The sequence below is a fragment of the Anomaloglossus baeobatrachus genome, chromosome 9 (assembly GCF_048569485.1).
Source record: "Anomaloglossus baeobatrachus isolate aAnoBae1 chromosome 9, aAnoBae1.hap1, whole genome shotgun sequence".
Lineage (NCBI taxonomy): Eukaryota > Metazoa > Chordata > Amphibia > Anura > Aromobatidae > Anomaloglossus > Anomaloglossus baeobatrachus.
In genome coordinates this window covers 121,131,760-121,147,925 of record NC_134361.1, presented here as the reverse complement: position 1 = coordinate 121,147,925, position 16,166 = coordinate 121,131,760, and positions in this window count along the sequence as shown.

Genomic DNA, 16,166 nt, shown 5'->3' with positions numbered 1-16,166 from the left:
GAGGACGGAGGAGAGAATTGAAAGTGTTGAATAGCTGTTTAGGGTTGTGAGAGAGAGAGGATATGAGGGATGAGACGTAGGTTTGTTTTGCAGCAGTGAGTGTGGACTGGAAAGTGGTGAGGGACTCTTTATATGCAAAGAAGTGCTCAGTGGAATGAGACTTCTTCAATCAGCGCTCAGTAATTCTGGAAGCCCGTCTCAGTTCTTTAGTCTGACTCGTGTGCCAGGGTTGCCTGTTGATTGTGCGGGTTTTGGTGTGTGTGAGGGAGCAGCTGATTCGAGGGCTGCAGAGATTGTAGTGTTGTATAAAGTTGCAGCAGCATCTGCATCGTGTATAAATGCAATGTCTGTGAGAGGGAGAAGGGACTGAGAAAGTGCGTGTAAATCAAGGTGTTTAATATTTCTGCGAGGGTGTGAAAGTTTGTGGAGGGGGGGTTGCGTACTTGGAGAAGAGAGGGAAGAGAATGTGAGTAGGTTGTGGTCAGACAGGGGGAAAGGTGAGTTAGAGAGGTAAGATAGGGAACAGAGGCGAGTGAAGATGAGGTCCAGCGTGTGGCCATCTTTGTGAGTAACTGCAGAAGACCATTGGGTGAGGCTGAAGGAGGAAGCGAGTGTTAGAAGTTTGGAGACAGATGAGTGGGAAGTGACGATAGGGATATTGAAATCACCCATGATGATGGTGGGGATGTCGGTGGAAAGGAAGTGTAGTAGCCAGGTGGTGAAATGGTCAAAAAAGGCAGTGGCTGGCCCTGGAGGGCGGTAAATGACAGCCAGTTGAAGGTTGGAGGGAGCGTAGATGCATACGGAGTGCACATCAAAAGATGGGAGAGTAACAGAGGGTGGTAGTGGAATTGGTGTAAAGGAGCATTGGTCGGACAGGAGCAAACCAACTCCTCCAACATGCTTGTTGCTGGGGCGGGGGGGGGGGAGTTAGAGATGAGCGAACCGGTCGCGGTTCGGCACGAGCTTGGTTCATCGAATGGAGGTCGCGTTCAAGTTCGGCGAACCGCTTCGGCGAACCACTCGAACCCCATAGGAAACAATGGGAGGCAATCACAAACACATAAAAACACCTAGAAAACACCCTCAAAGGTGTCCAAAAGGTGACAAACAACTCACAACACAACACAAACACATGGGAAAGGGACAAGAACAAATTCTCATGCGAAAACAAAACAGCGTTACGAGGAAAAAGAGGATGAGATACAGCATGGCATGCCCTTCTAAAATCATGCAAAACACCGCAAGGTGACTCCAAGCGGAGTCTCCCTTTTTCCCAAAAATTGGGCCACACAGACACCCTTCAGTGGCAGCACTTGTGCCCCAGTTGTACACTTCACAGGTAGATTTGCATCAAGCACATTCAAAAATACGCCATCCTTAACCGTCCCCAGGATGACACCGGGGTAGGTAGCAAAGTCTTTGCTGATCCCAGATCTGTTCATCTTGGATCTGCATTTTTAGAAACACTGCAAGCAAGGGTTACTCCACGCGGAGTCTCCCTTTTTTCCAAAAATTGGGCCACACAGACACCTTCTTCAGTGGCAGCACTTGTGCCCCAGTTGTAAACTTGACAGGTACATTAGCATCAAGCACATTCCAAATCCACAAGCCTTTTTTCTCCACATGATGACACTGGGGTAGTAAAGTCCTTGCGGATCCATGACTTGTTCATCTTGCTGAACGTTAGTCTGTCCACATTGTCAGTGGACAGACGCGTGCGCTTCTCTGTCAGCACAAACCCAGCAGCACTGAAGACACGTTCTGAGACAATGCTGACAGCTGGACACGACAAGATCTCCAAGGCGTAAGTGGAGAGCTCGGGCCATTTTTCAAGATTTGAAGCCCAAAATGAGCAAGGCTCCATTTGCAAAGTCATGGCATCAATATTCATTTGGAGATACTCCTGTATCATCCTCTCCAGCCGTTGACTATGTGTCAGACTTCTTGTCTCTGGTGGCCTTGCAAAGGATGGTCTAAAAAAATTATGAAACAATTCAATAAAATTGCTGGTACCAGCACCAGATACGGTGCTGCTGGTACGGTTAGACTGTTGATGACGAGACCGTTCCATGTTTGTCAAGTTACAACTGGGAGATTCACTCCGTGCACCACGGTTGTTTGGTGGAAAAGCCGAGCTAAGAAAGAGTAACAGCTTCTGCTGATACTCCTGCATATGTGCGTCACTTTCTATGGCTGGAATTATATCACAAAATTTGGACTTGTACCGGGGATCTAATAGTGTGGCAAGCCAGTAGTCATCATCACTTCTAATTTTGACAATACGAGTGTCATGTTGTAGGTAGTGCAGCAAGAAGGCGCTCATGTGTCTTGCGCAGCCATGCGGACCAAGTCCACGCTGTGTTTGTGGCATAGAGGTGCTAACCGTTCTTTCTTCCTCTGACATCTCCCCCCAACCTCTTTCAACTGAAATTTGACTAAGGTCTCCCTCATCCGCTGAGTCTTCCATGTCCATGGACAGTTCGTCCTCCATTTCTTCATGTTCTCCTGCACCTTCCTCAACATTTCGCCTGCTACCATGCGCCCTTGTTGATCCCTGTCCCCGATGCTCCCATGCCTGCCGCCTTGGTGATGATGAACGTCTGGACCTTGGTGATGTTGTTGTCCCTTGCGCATATGAATCCTCCTGTACTTCCTCCCCTTTCTATTGTCCCACCCCCTGACTCCGAATAGTGTTTAGCGTGTGCTCCAGCATGTAAATGACTGGAATTGTCATGCTGATAATGGCATTGTCAGCGCTAAATATATTCATCGCCATGTCGAAACTGTGCAGAAGGGTGCATAGGTCCTTGATCTGAGACCACTCCATGAGGGTGATCTGCCCCACCTCTGCATCTCGTTGGCCCAGGCTATACGTTATGACGTATTGCACCAGTGCTCGGCGGTGCTGCCATAGTCGCTGTAACATGTGGAGAGTCGAATTCCAGCGTGTCGGCAGATCGCATTTCAGGCGATGAACCGGCAGGCCGAAAAACTTCTGGAGTGATGCAAGTCGCTCAGCTGCGGCGGTTGAACGGCGGAAGTGAGCAGACAATTTTCGTGCCCTGTGCAGAAGGCCATCTAGGCCGGGATAGTGTGTTAAAAATTGCTGGACACCAAGGTTCAACACGTGAGCCATACAAGGCACCAAGGCACGTGTGTCACCTTGCCCAGGCGAAGGGCCGCACCCAGGTTTGCATCATTGTCGCACACCGCCTTACCAGGCTGCAGGTTGAGTGGAGACAACCATTTTACCAAACTCAGTCTCCAGAGCTGCCCACAACTCAGCCGCTGTGTGACTCTTATTTCCAAGACATTTCAAGATAAAGACCGCCTGATGCCATTGCGCTCTGCTGCCAGCATAGTAATGAGGTGTGCGTGATTCCTTGTGCGCAATTACAGCGCTGGTGGCCTAACCAGGCAGGCTTGGGGCGCAGGTAGAGGACCCAGAAGAGGTTGAGGAGGCAGAATCAGTGGAGGAACTTGGACAGACAGAGGATTGACGCACAAGTCTTGGGGATGGCAAGACTTGTGCAGCAGACCCTTCACCATCTATCACCATAGTTACCCAGTGCCCAGTCAGCGACATGTAACGTCCCTGTCCATGCTTACTGGTCCAAATATCGGTGGTGAAATGCACACGTTCACACACAGAGTTTCTCAAGGAAGCGGTGATGTTGTGTGCGACATGCTGGTGTAGCGCAGGCACACCTTTCTTAGAGAAGTAGTGGCGACTGGGTATCTGGTACTGGGGCACAGCAATGGACATAAGGTCTCGAAAATCCTGTGTGTCCCCCAGGCGGAAAGGCAGCATTTCGGTAGCCAAGAGCTTACAGAGGGATAAAGTCAACCTCTTAGCTTTGTCATGGGTCGGAGGAAATGGCCTTTTATTTGTCCACATCTGAGGGACCGAGATCTGGCTGCTGTGTGTAGACGGTGGTGAGTAGGGTGTCCCTGGAAAAATGCAGGTTTGGGAGGAAAGTGCAGGCGGAGACATGATGTTGCCTTCATTCAACGTTGGTGCTATCGATGTATGAGAGAGCTGTACACCCGCACTTGTTTCCCCTTCCAAACCAACTGACGACCTACCAAGCAAACTGCCTGTTGCGGTTGGGGAAGTTGTGCGTGGAAAACCAGGTGTGACAGCTGTCCCCACAGTCCTAGAAGATGAAGAGCACGCGGATGCACTGGCAGGGGCAGGCGGTGGATGGTCCAGTCCGCTAGGCGGCATTGCAGCACGGTGAGCTTCCCACTGGGACATATGATATTTATTCATGTGACGATTCATGGAAGAAGTTGTCAAACTGCTGAGGTTTTTGCCTCTACTTACAGATTCCCGACAAATTTTACAGATCACATGATTTGGGGCGATCCTTTGCAAGGTCAAAAAAGGACCAGGCTAGGCAAGGCTTAGAGGACATGTGACCTGCTGAGCCACCCCAACTAGTGCTCAGAGGCAGAGTGGTGGCTGAGGATACAGTTGTAGACGTTCTACCAGTACTCCTCCTCTGTCCAGGAAGGCGCAAGGTAACTTCGTCGTCAGTTGCATCCTCCTCCACCGTCTCTGTTGACCTCCTCGAGTGCCTGACTGTGGGTTGACAGTAGGTGGGATCTAGAACTTCCTCATCAAGCATTGTGTTTGCACTCCCCTCACCCTCAGACCTAGCCTCTTCCTGCCCTGACCGAATATTTAAGTTGTCATCCCAATCTGGTATCTGCGTCTCATCGTCATCAGTATGTTCCTCATTGTCTCTACCAACAGGTGTTACAGTTTGTAAATAAAAGGTCAACATTATGCTCAGAAACTTGGTCATCACGGCCTGAATCTGAGTCAAAAAGGTTCTGGGCATCACTGCAGACCATTTCCTGGTCTGTACTCACTGTAGCTTGGGAGCATACCTCTGATTCCCAGGCTATAGTGTGATTGAACAGCTCGGCAGACTCAGCCATCTCTGTTCCACCATACTGTGCAGGGCGGATGGAGACTTGAGAGCTGGGAGTAAGCAAGTGTGATTGGGATGACAACTCAGAGGACTGGGTTTTTTTTGGATGCGGTAGTTGAGGTGGAGGAGAGGACACTTTTTGGAGCACTTGAGATCCATTCAAGCATGTGATTTTTTTGTGCATCATCTACCTTTGTTACAGTTGTTCGGGTCTGTAAAAAAGGGAGCACATTGGATTGTCCACGGAAAGTAGTAGACATCTTAATTTTGCTGGAAGATGGCCTATCTTCAGCAGATGTTAATGGAGCTTTGCCACCTTCCCCACGGACAAAAACCTTTTTTCCTTTTCCAACACGCCTGTTCCCCTTTCCACCAGCATCTGTCATTTTGCCACTCATTTTGATAGTGACAAGATTGGCCACTTAAAATGTGGTAGTAAAAATTGAGAGGTGGTGTAGATTGCAGAGGTGGTCTAGCTTTATTGACAGCTGAAGAAACAACACTGACTATCCCTGACAATGCAACTATGGCCCTTAAAGTTTCAGCAGTGTTTGCTATTATAATAGCTTAGTAAAAATGAGCAGGAGGGTGGAATGCAGAGGTGCTGGAAATTGATTGGCACCATTGGGACACTAATGGAGTACAACAGCCACTTTTTTAATGCCACTAAGTTTCAGCAGTGTTTGTTATTATAATAGCTTAGTAAAAATGAGCAGGAGGGTGGAATGCAGAAGTGCTGGAAATTGCTTGGCACCAGTGGGACACTAATGGAGTACAACAGACACTTTTTGGATGCCACTAAGTTTCAGCAGTGTTTGCTATTATAATAGCTTAGTAAAAATGAGCAGGAGGGTGGAATGCAGAGGTGCTGGAAATTACTTGGCACCAGTGGGACACTAATGGAGTACAACAGACACTTTTTGGATGGCACTAAGTTTCAGCAGTGTTTGCTATTATAATAGCTTAGTAAAAATGAGCAGGAGGGTGGAATGCAGAGGTGCTGGAAATTGCTTGGCACCAGTGGGACACTAATGGAGTACTACAGCCACTTTTTAGATGCCACTAAGTTTCAGCAGTGTTTGCTATAATAATAGCTTAGTAAAAATGAGCAGGAGGGTAGAATGCTGAGGTGCTAAAAATTGCTTGGCACCAGTGGGACACTAATGGAGTACAACAGCCACTTTTTGGATGCCACTAAGTTTCAGCACTCTTTTCAATTAAAATGGCTTTGCAAAAATGTGCAGGAGGGTACAGTGGCCGGGTTGTGGGTCAGTGTAGAGGAAACGAAGCCTGACTTTCTATCCCTCCTAATGGTGAAATGCAGCATGGAATTCCCTGACCTTAGGTACACAGACGCTGTTATCTGAAGCTGTATACAGCGTTTCCACGGACCTGTCTGTCACCTATGGCTCTGAGCCTTAGGAAATGAGCTCTGAAAAGGGCTGAAATAAACTTCTGTCTCTAATCTGTAGAGCGCTGTGTGAATAGCGTACACAGCAGGACCGGCGACAGGAGCTGCGTTAGCGGTCACTGTCACCCAGACGCAGAAGGCAGATAATGGCATCCTGAGGGAAAATGGCCGTATTTATAATGCAAGGACATGTGACATGGACAGCCTATGACACATGCCCTTGCTTGTCTGGCAAAAAGTCCACTTAGCCGTGTGTGTGTCTGGGATTGGCTGACATGCTGGCCAGCTCCACTACACGCACGCTTAGAAAAAAAAAAAATGGCGATCGGCATTTTCTCAGCACCACAAATCTAAACCCGTCCCCCCCGCACACTATATGCTGAAATTTGATAATAGTGTGAATCACAGAGTGACTCACACTATTACAGTGAAAAGCCAGATAGTAATTAACTAGGTTTTTTGCTGATAGAACCATTCTCGAACGTAACTCGAGTTGACGAACTTTTAGCAAAAAGCTCGAGTTCTAGTTCTATCTAAAACACCCCCCAAAATCACTCGAACCGCGAACTGGCAAACCTCAAACCACGAACCGTGCTCAACTCTAGTGAGAGTGTGCTACAGTGCAGTAGTCACAGGACAGGGAGGGGTTAAACGTTCAAATATTTAAACTAGAGAAAAAGTGATCTCCATACACAACACAATCCACTATACCAAAATCACCACATACAAGGGAGAAAAACCGCCACATAGTGACCAAACAACATATTACCACCACATAGTGACCCAATACAACCACATACAAGGGAGAAAAACCGCCACATAGTGACCAAACAACATATTACCACCACATAGTGACCCAATACAACCACATACAAGGGAGAAATACAGCCACACCGTGACCAAACATATTACCACCATATAGTGATCAAACACACCCACATACAAGACGAGAGTAATACCGCCACACCATAATTAGACCACATAGTAACTCAATTGAAATACTATGTCCCAAGAATGACAAAGGTATTTAAGGAATGATACCTTTATAGGCTAACCAGAAAAATCATATTAGCAAGCTTTCAGAGCACACAGGCTCCTTCTTCAGGCTGTTACAAATGAATGAAGAAGAGCCTGAAGAAGGAGCCTTTGTGCTCTGAAAGCTTGCTAATAGGATTTTTCTGGTTAGCCTATAAAGGTATCATTCCTAAAATACTTTTGTCATTCTTGGGACATAGTATTTCAATTGATTTTTCTGGTTAACACGGTACCACAATATTACCCTGTATTGCACATTGTACCACATAGTAACCTAATATTAACACATACAAGGGAGAAATACCACGACTCGATGACCAGATTACATAATGATCAAATAATACTACATACAAGAGACAAAAACCAAACCATGACAGGACCACATATTACTACTACCCAGTGACGAATGCTACAAGAAATGATCATGAATAATAACCACAATACTAATAATACTAATATTACAATCAGTGCCATTATACACAGGAGCTCTGTATGTATTGTCAGTGTACAGGTAATACAGTGATCACAGATGACTTTATAAACAGGAGATCTGTATATAGGTAATACAGTGATCACAAGTGACATTATACACAGGAGTTCTGTATATAGTGTACAGTTTGTGTGTGTACATGTAATACACTGACTTACCAATGACATCTCTAGCTGAAGTTATTAATCTTCGCTTTTCCTCTTCATTTACTTTTCCTCTGCTATTTACTGCCATGACACGACTCTGCAGAGAATAACACACAGTCACCTATAGACGATCACTCCCAGGGCGCATTACTCACTTTTTCCCCAATTTCTACAATACATCTGTAACGCTCCCCGGATCCCGGCGCAGCCTGTCACTCACATCTCCGAGCCTCGGTCCTTCTGCCCGTGGCTGTCCCTCTCATTCCCCCTCCTGTGCGTCCTCCGTGCCTCCCGTCCGCCGGCCACGGCATCCCGCTGCGACCCAGGACTCTCTGCCTGGCTCCCCTGCATCTCCTTCACCTTCTTCTCTGCTTCCTGCACTGGTTTCCGGCACTCGGGCCTCGCGCATGCCCATTAGGGAGCGTGCGCGCTCACTCACCTCTTCTTAAAGGGCCAGCGTATTTCAGATACAGGATATATAAGACTTCCTTTTTGCATGTGGCGGTGCCTGTTCAACGTGTTCCCATAGCTAGGTGTTCAGGTCCCGCTGTGCCTTGTCTCCAGACTAACACTGTCTCTTCCGCAGAGCCCGTCTGCCGCCCTGACCTTGTCTAGATTGCTGATTTCCCAGGAGTTGCCGCGGTGACTTTTTTTTGACCAATAAACAGCCCCTTTTATTTCTCAAGAAATGATTCCCATCTGAGACATATACTACCTACAATAATAATACAGGAATCTAAAATTGCTTTCAAAAGTGAAAATTATTTTTATTCATAAGCAAAGTGCATAACCATATCAATTAATTACATTTGACAATAGGACAACAGTTTAGTGAAGAATAGGGGAAAGATAGTATAGCGGCACTAAAATTCATAAGGTAGCAATCTCTGAGCAGACGGTGACCAACAATAGTATATACTGTATATTCATTAGATACCGGTACTGACTAAATTACAAGAACTTACAGAGAAATTAATGTCTGAAAAATAAGTACAAACATGCCTGAATATCTCCATGCACAGACACTCAGTAACCTACTGCAGTCCAGGTAGTGGGACCAGGGCCGGATTAAGGTTGGTGGGGGCCCCTGGGCAGATAATCTGGGGGCCCCATAAACGTTAACATTTTTAGCCATAACAGTAGAGCGCGAACTGTAGCATTTAGATATAAATTTAATGAACATTTATCTTCTCCTGTTCTGCCACATTCAGATTTACAGGACTACAATACAGATACAGTCCAGGATCACTCACAGCCGTCACCTATACACACAGTACAATACAGATACAGTCCAGGATCACTCACAGCCGTCACCTATACACAGTACAATACAGATACAGTCCAGGATCCCTCACAGCCGTCACCTATACACAGTACAATACAGATACAGTCCAGGATCACTCACAGCCGTCACTTATACACACAGTACAATACAGATACAGGCCAGTATAAGTCACAGCTGTCACCCATACACACAGTACAATACAGATACAGTCCAGGATAACTCACAGCTGTCACCCATACACACAGTACAATACAGATACAGTCCAGGATAACTCACAGCTGTCACCCATACACACAGTACAATACAGACACAGTCCAGGATAACTCACAGCCGTCACTTATACACACAGTACAATACAGACACAGTCCAGGATAACTCACAGCCGTCACTTATACACACAGTACAATACAGACACAGTCCAGGATCACTCACAGCCGTCACTTATACACAGTACAATACAGATACAGTCCAGGATCACTCACAGCCGTCACTTATACACAGTACAATACAGACACAGTCCAGGATCACTCACAGCAGTCACTTATACACAGAAAGTAGAGTTACTCACATATTTTTTTATTCATCCCAATGTTAAGGCAGCCAGGGCCGGCTCCAGGTTTTTGTGGTCCCCGGTTGAGTCTCAGTGGGCCCCATCCACACACAGACACGCACATACACATACAGGCATACGTACATATACATATTTGAAGACAAATTCACAAAAATACATTTAAACAGACAAATATATGCACAGTCATATACACTGACACACATGCAGACACAGACGCATTACAGGTGTTAATATGGAGAAGTCACAAGCAGCATCACTCACCTCCCCCGCTTGTTTCCGTCCAGGTCCTCCAGGACATGTGGCTGTGTTGCATGATGGCCATCACTAACAGACATGACTGCACATCATGCACACTGACACAGCACTTCTGTATATACATCACAGGAGGGGCTAGGGCCTACAATATATACATTACAGGAGGGGCAGGGGGCATAGACGTTACTGGGGGGGCATAGATGTTGCTGGAGTGGCAAACAGCTCTGGTGGCGTACACATTACTGGGATGGGTGGCTTAGCACTCTGGGGTGCCGCACAGACTGCTCTGATTCATATATACACACACACAGCTCTGCTTCACACACACACACACACACAGCTCTGCTTCACACACACACACACACACACACACACACACACACACACACACAGTTCTGCTTCACACACAGTTCTGCTTCACACACAGCTCTGCTTCACACACACAGCTCTGTTTCTCACACACCACACACACAGCTCTGCTTCACACACCACACACAGCTCTGCTTCACACACCACACACACACACAGCTCTGCTTCACACACCACACACACAGCTCTGCTTCACACACCACACACACACAGCTCTGCTTCACACACCACACACACACACAGCTCTGCTTCACACACCACACACACACAGCTCTGCTTCACACACCACACACACACAGCTCTGCTTCACACACCACACACACACAGCTCTGCTTCACACACCACACACACACACAGCTCTGCTTCACACACCACACACACACACAGCTCTGCTTCACACACCACACACACACACAGCTCTGCTTCACACACCACACACACACACAGCTCTGCTTCACACACCACACACACACACACACACACACAGCTCTGCTTCACACACCACACACACAGCTCTGCTTCACACACCACACACACACACAGCTCTGCTTCACACACCACACACACAGCTCTGCTTCACACACCACACACACACACAGCTCTGCTTCACACACCACACACACACACAGCTCTGCTTCACACACCACACACACACACAGCTCTGCTTCACACACCACACACACACACAGCTCTGCTTCACACACCACACACACACAGCTCTGCTTCACACACCACACACACACACACAGCTCTGCTTCACACACCACACACACACACAGCTCTGTTTCACACACCACACACACACACAGCTCTGCTTCACACACCACACACACACAGCTCTGCTTCACACACCACACACACACAGCTCTGCTTCACACACCACACACACACAGCTCTGCTTCACACACCACACACAGCTCTGCTTCACACACCACACACAGCTCTGCTTCACACACCACACACAGCTCTGCTTCACACACCACACACAGCTCTGCTTCACACACCACACACAGCTCTGCTTCACACACCACACACACACACAGCTCTGCTTCACACACCACACACACACAGCTCTGCTTCACACACCACACACACACACAGCTCTGCTTCACACACCACACACACACACAGCTCTGCTTCACACACCACACACACACACAGCTCTGCTTCACACACCACACACACAGCTCTGCTTCACACACCACACACACAGCTCTGCTTCACACACCACACACACACACAGCTCTGCTTCACACACCACACACACACAGCTCTGCTTCACACACCACACACACACAGCTCTGCTTCACACACCACACACACACACAGCTCTGCTACACACACACAGCTCTGCTTCACACACCACACACACACACAGCTCTGCTTCACACACCACACACACACAGCTCTGCTTCACACACCACACACACAGCTCTGCTTCACACACCACACACACACAGCTCTGCTTCACACACCACACACACACACAGCTCTGCTTCACACACCACACACACACACAGCTCTGCTTCACACACCACACACACACACAGCTCTGCTTCACACACCACACATCGTTCTTCAGCTCTGCCCTTACCTGCTCTGATGCCATCCTCCTGCTGCTCCGGTATAGGCCGCCGTCCTCCTGCTGCATTTCCGGTGCCGCGGCCATCCTCCTGCTCCGGTGAGTCTCCTCTCCTGGCCACGGCGCCGGTCTTCTCATCCGCGGCCGCGGCGCCGGTCTTCTCATATGCGGCCGCGGCGGCGGTCTTCTCATCCGCGGCCGCGGCCGCGTCCTGCTGTGACGGCCGCGGCATTGGACCCCACAGCAGAGCATGGAGCAGGCATAGCTCTGACCCCGGAAGTACAAACTACTTCCGGGGTCAATCAGCGTCCTGTGCCCGCAGTTTGTTTTTGCGTCTTAGAGACGCAGATACAAACAAATGTAGGTGCGCGCACCTCTCTCCCCCCCGAAAACACAGCTGATTTATTAGACTGTCTTTACGGAGGGGGAGAGGGTGTGAAGTAAAAAAAAAAAAAAAAAAATTGCTGACGGGTGGCAAGTATGGCCCTGGTGGTGGGGGCCCCCTTGGAAGCTCTGATGGTGGGGGCCCCGGGGCTGAAGCCCCGCCTGCCCCGCCTATAATCCGGCCCTGAGTGGGACTGAGTATGATGGGATGTAAGTATAATAACCATAGGTTACATGAGAGCTACAAATGGATACTATTCAATACATGTGTATATAATATTCAAGCTATTATTTCCAGAATGTTACCATGCATAAATCGAGGCCACACATAGATATCCCTCATTCATATATAGTATGCTAAGTAAACAGGTTGTGACCCTTCAGTACACTTGCAATATTAGTATTCAGTCCATACCTGAAGTCATATCTTTCAGTAGTCTGATAGTCACCACGTGGTCAGAGGCCGTCACCTGTACCTCTACCTCTACGCGCGTTTCACCGCTCTGGTTTCGTCAGAAGGCTTGTATAACATGTAGTGATTTCACCTTTTAAAGATCCCCTGATCCAGCACAGCTGTGCGCGCCCGGTCAGCTGTTTTGGACGCGCCCACCCCATGATGCACATCCCGCGAGCCAGTCGCCTGTCGAGCGCGTCATCTGCCGCGTGACCGCACACGTGTCATCCAGTCGCCATGCCAACTCATTCTGTCGGCGACTTGCTCACGGCAATGCGCAGCGCATGCCGCAGGCGCGTCCATCCGTCAGTGCGCACACCCTGGGCCCGATCATTTGAATTACATCGGGAAAACATCACCAGTTGTAAGTAACCTTTTTATGGATGATCACAGTACATATACCTCCTATTCACAGCCTAATTTACATATGATTACTCATCCTGGGAAAATAGAGAGAAAACACAAGGCTAATACAGAGATCGCATCCTATATTCTTACAATTAGATAAAAAGAGTAAAATAGCTATTTCATAATCATTGTGTATATTGTCACGGAATAGCCTTTACTATATATATATATATATATATATATATATATGTATATATATATATATATATATATATATATATATATATAAAATACTGCAATCCCTGTTTTCTTCTCTTTTTTCTTTCTTTTCCTTCTTTTATTTGTTGGGCCTGTGAAAATTGGGTTCTTTCATCATGCATCATGCCATAGGGGTCATCATTCAATAAATGGTGAACAATAGCAAGGCTATATCATACATGGGGAACTACAAGGGAAACAAATAAATACAATTAAAAACACATATATGAAAAAGTAAGTTAAAATTCGCGCTAACCTGATAAGTAGGACTTAAAGCTCAGGAACTCATTTAGTCCCTTAGGTGTCATTATGTAGTTGCCCCAGTGACTGTCTGCTCAGGATCCCGCCATCTTCCGTCAGCCTGAACCCGTCACCGATCCTGGATTTCACCTGGATGTTACAGTTTGAACAGGCCATGGATTCCACCGGAGCACAAGCATCCCAGCTGGCCAGATTACAACAAGAACTGGTATGACAGCGCGAGACCCAATCTCACATGCTGGCCTTTATGTCGTCAGTGGACACCCGTCTGAATAATCTCCAAGCAATAGCCAGAACTCTGTCTGATCAGAACACGGCAGCGGCTTCTGTAGTGGCTTCCTCTTCAACCTCGAGCCTGCGCCTAGCTTCTCTGCCCCGGTACGCTGTGGACCCCAAGACCTGTAGAGGTTTTCTAAATCAATGCTCGCTGCATTTCAAGTTGCTTCCACACCTCTTTGCCTCTGATCAAGCAAAGGTGGCCATTCTGATGTCCCATCTGGAGGTTGAAGCATTGGTCTGGATAAATCCCTTGTGGGAGAAGGAAGATCTGGTGACTACCGACATCCGGTGATTCCTTGAGGCCTTCTGTAACACCTTTGATGAACTGGGACGCACCACCACGGCCGCCTCTTTGCTCCTCCGGATACGCCAAGTAACCCAAATAGTTGGCCAGTACTCCATCCGGTTCCGTACGCTTGCCTCTGAGTTAGGATGGAACAACGAGGCATTGACAGCAGCCTTCTGGGAGGGCCTCTCCGGCCGCATCAAGGACGAGTTGACTGGTCATGATGTTCCTCCTACCTTGGATGGTCTGGTCTCTCTAGCAACCCGGATTGATCTCCGTTTCCAGGACCGGTCCAAGGAAGTATCCCGGGAGAGGCGACCGACACGTCACGCCTCCACTCCGCAGAGGTCCTCCGTTCCTCAGTCAGTGCCACCCGGCAACTCTACTCCTGAACCTATGCAAATAGATCGTCTGGGTCAAGCCAAGCAATGCCGAGCAGAGCGGCTCGACAAGGGTCTGTGCTTCTACTGTGGAAGCGGTACACACCTGCTTCGTTCCTGTCCCGAGAAGCCAGAAAACTCCAAAGCCTAGGGTTGGTAGGAGAGGCCACCCTAGGTACCGGAAACCCTCTCAGACCCAGTTACGCTGACCGTCCAAGTGACAACGGAGGAGACCCGGTTCACGGCGGAGGTGTACCACCCTGAAAGGGGCCCGGCCGCTCCCTCCGCTTGCTCGGGCCGAGACGCTCGAGGTCCGGGCTCTGGTTGTTGGTGGCACGAGCGCATCTGGACCGGGGGCCACGTGTTAGAGGGGAGAGGTAGTGGGGTGGTGGTGTGGTACGAGGCGCGCAGCCGGGGAGGGCCGCGCGGTCGTCTAATGGGTCATGACGCCACCCACGGTTCGTGGTGACGGGATGCACCACCGCTGCGGCTGGAGTGAAGGCAGGCTCGTCCGGGATCGGTGTTGCGGCCACAGCCTAGATGTTAGCCCCTCCGTGGGTAGGGGCGGTGTGTCCCGGGACCCGGTGGGGAGAGGGAACTGGACTGGAGCGCTGATGTTGTTGTCGGGGTGCAGGGTGCCGTGCCGCGGTGTAGTGTCGTGCCCGGATGGCACTGGTGCACTCACGATTGATTCACACTCAGAGTCACTGGTAAACCGAAGTTCGGATGTGGTCGGTTCCCGCGGTCGGCTGCAGGTGTCCCCTGTGGGGTTGATGGTGGCCCCTTTTCCCGTGCACCTCTGGATGTTGTGTTTCGGCTCCCCTGCCTGAACATTGAGCTGCCGGAGGAGCCCTTGGTTGCCCGCAGGCGCTGGCCCGTCGGGTGTTTGGCCCTTGGCGATGGCGCTCACCTGGTCTCGGTGGGCTTTTGTCTTCTTTCGGGACTTTGGGTGTGGATGAACCCGTGAGGTCCAGCCAGCAATCAGTCAATTTGCCTAAACTCAGTGGCTTCTAAGCTAGGACGGGGTCTGAGTACCCGGTTTCTGGTGCTCCGGTACACGGTTGACTCCCCGGTTCGGGACCGGCGGGCTCCAACCCAGGCCCAGTCGTGCGGTTCCGCCGGTTGCTGTACCGGTACTCCTGCAGACGGCCACCACCATCTGCCTGCCTGACGTTTACCAGGGGCCCAGGCTCCTACCCGAGTCCCTGACAGCTGCTCCACTCCCACTCACTGTCAACTCAAAAACTTGTCTGTTTGAACTTCCTGCCCCAGGACAGTAGTCTCCTCGGTGGGCGTGCCTTTCCGCCTGACTCGGCCCACCTGGTGTGCTCTACTCGCCCTGAGGGAGGCATCAGGTCTCCCTTTCGGGTGACGTGTGTGACCTCACAGGGGATGGGGGTGTGTGTATGTGGTAGGTGTAATTACCTGT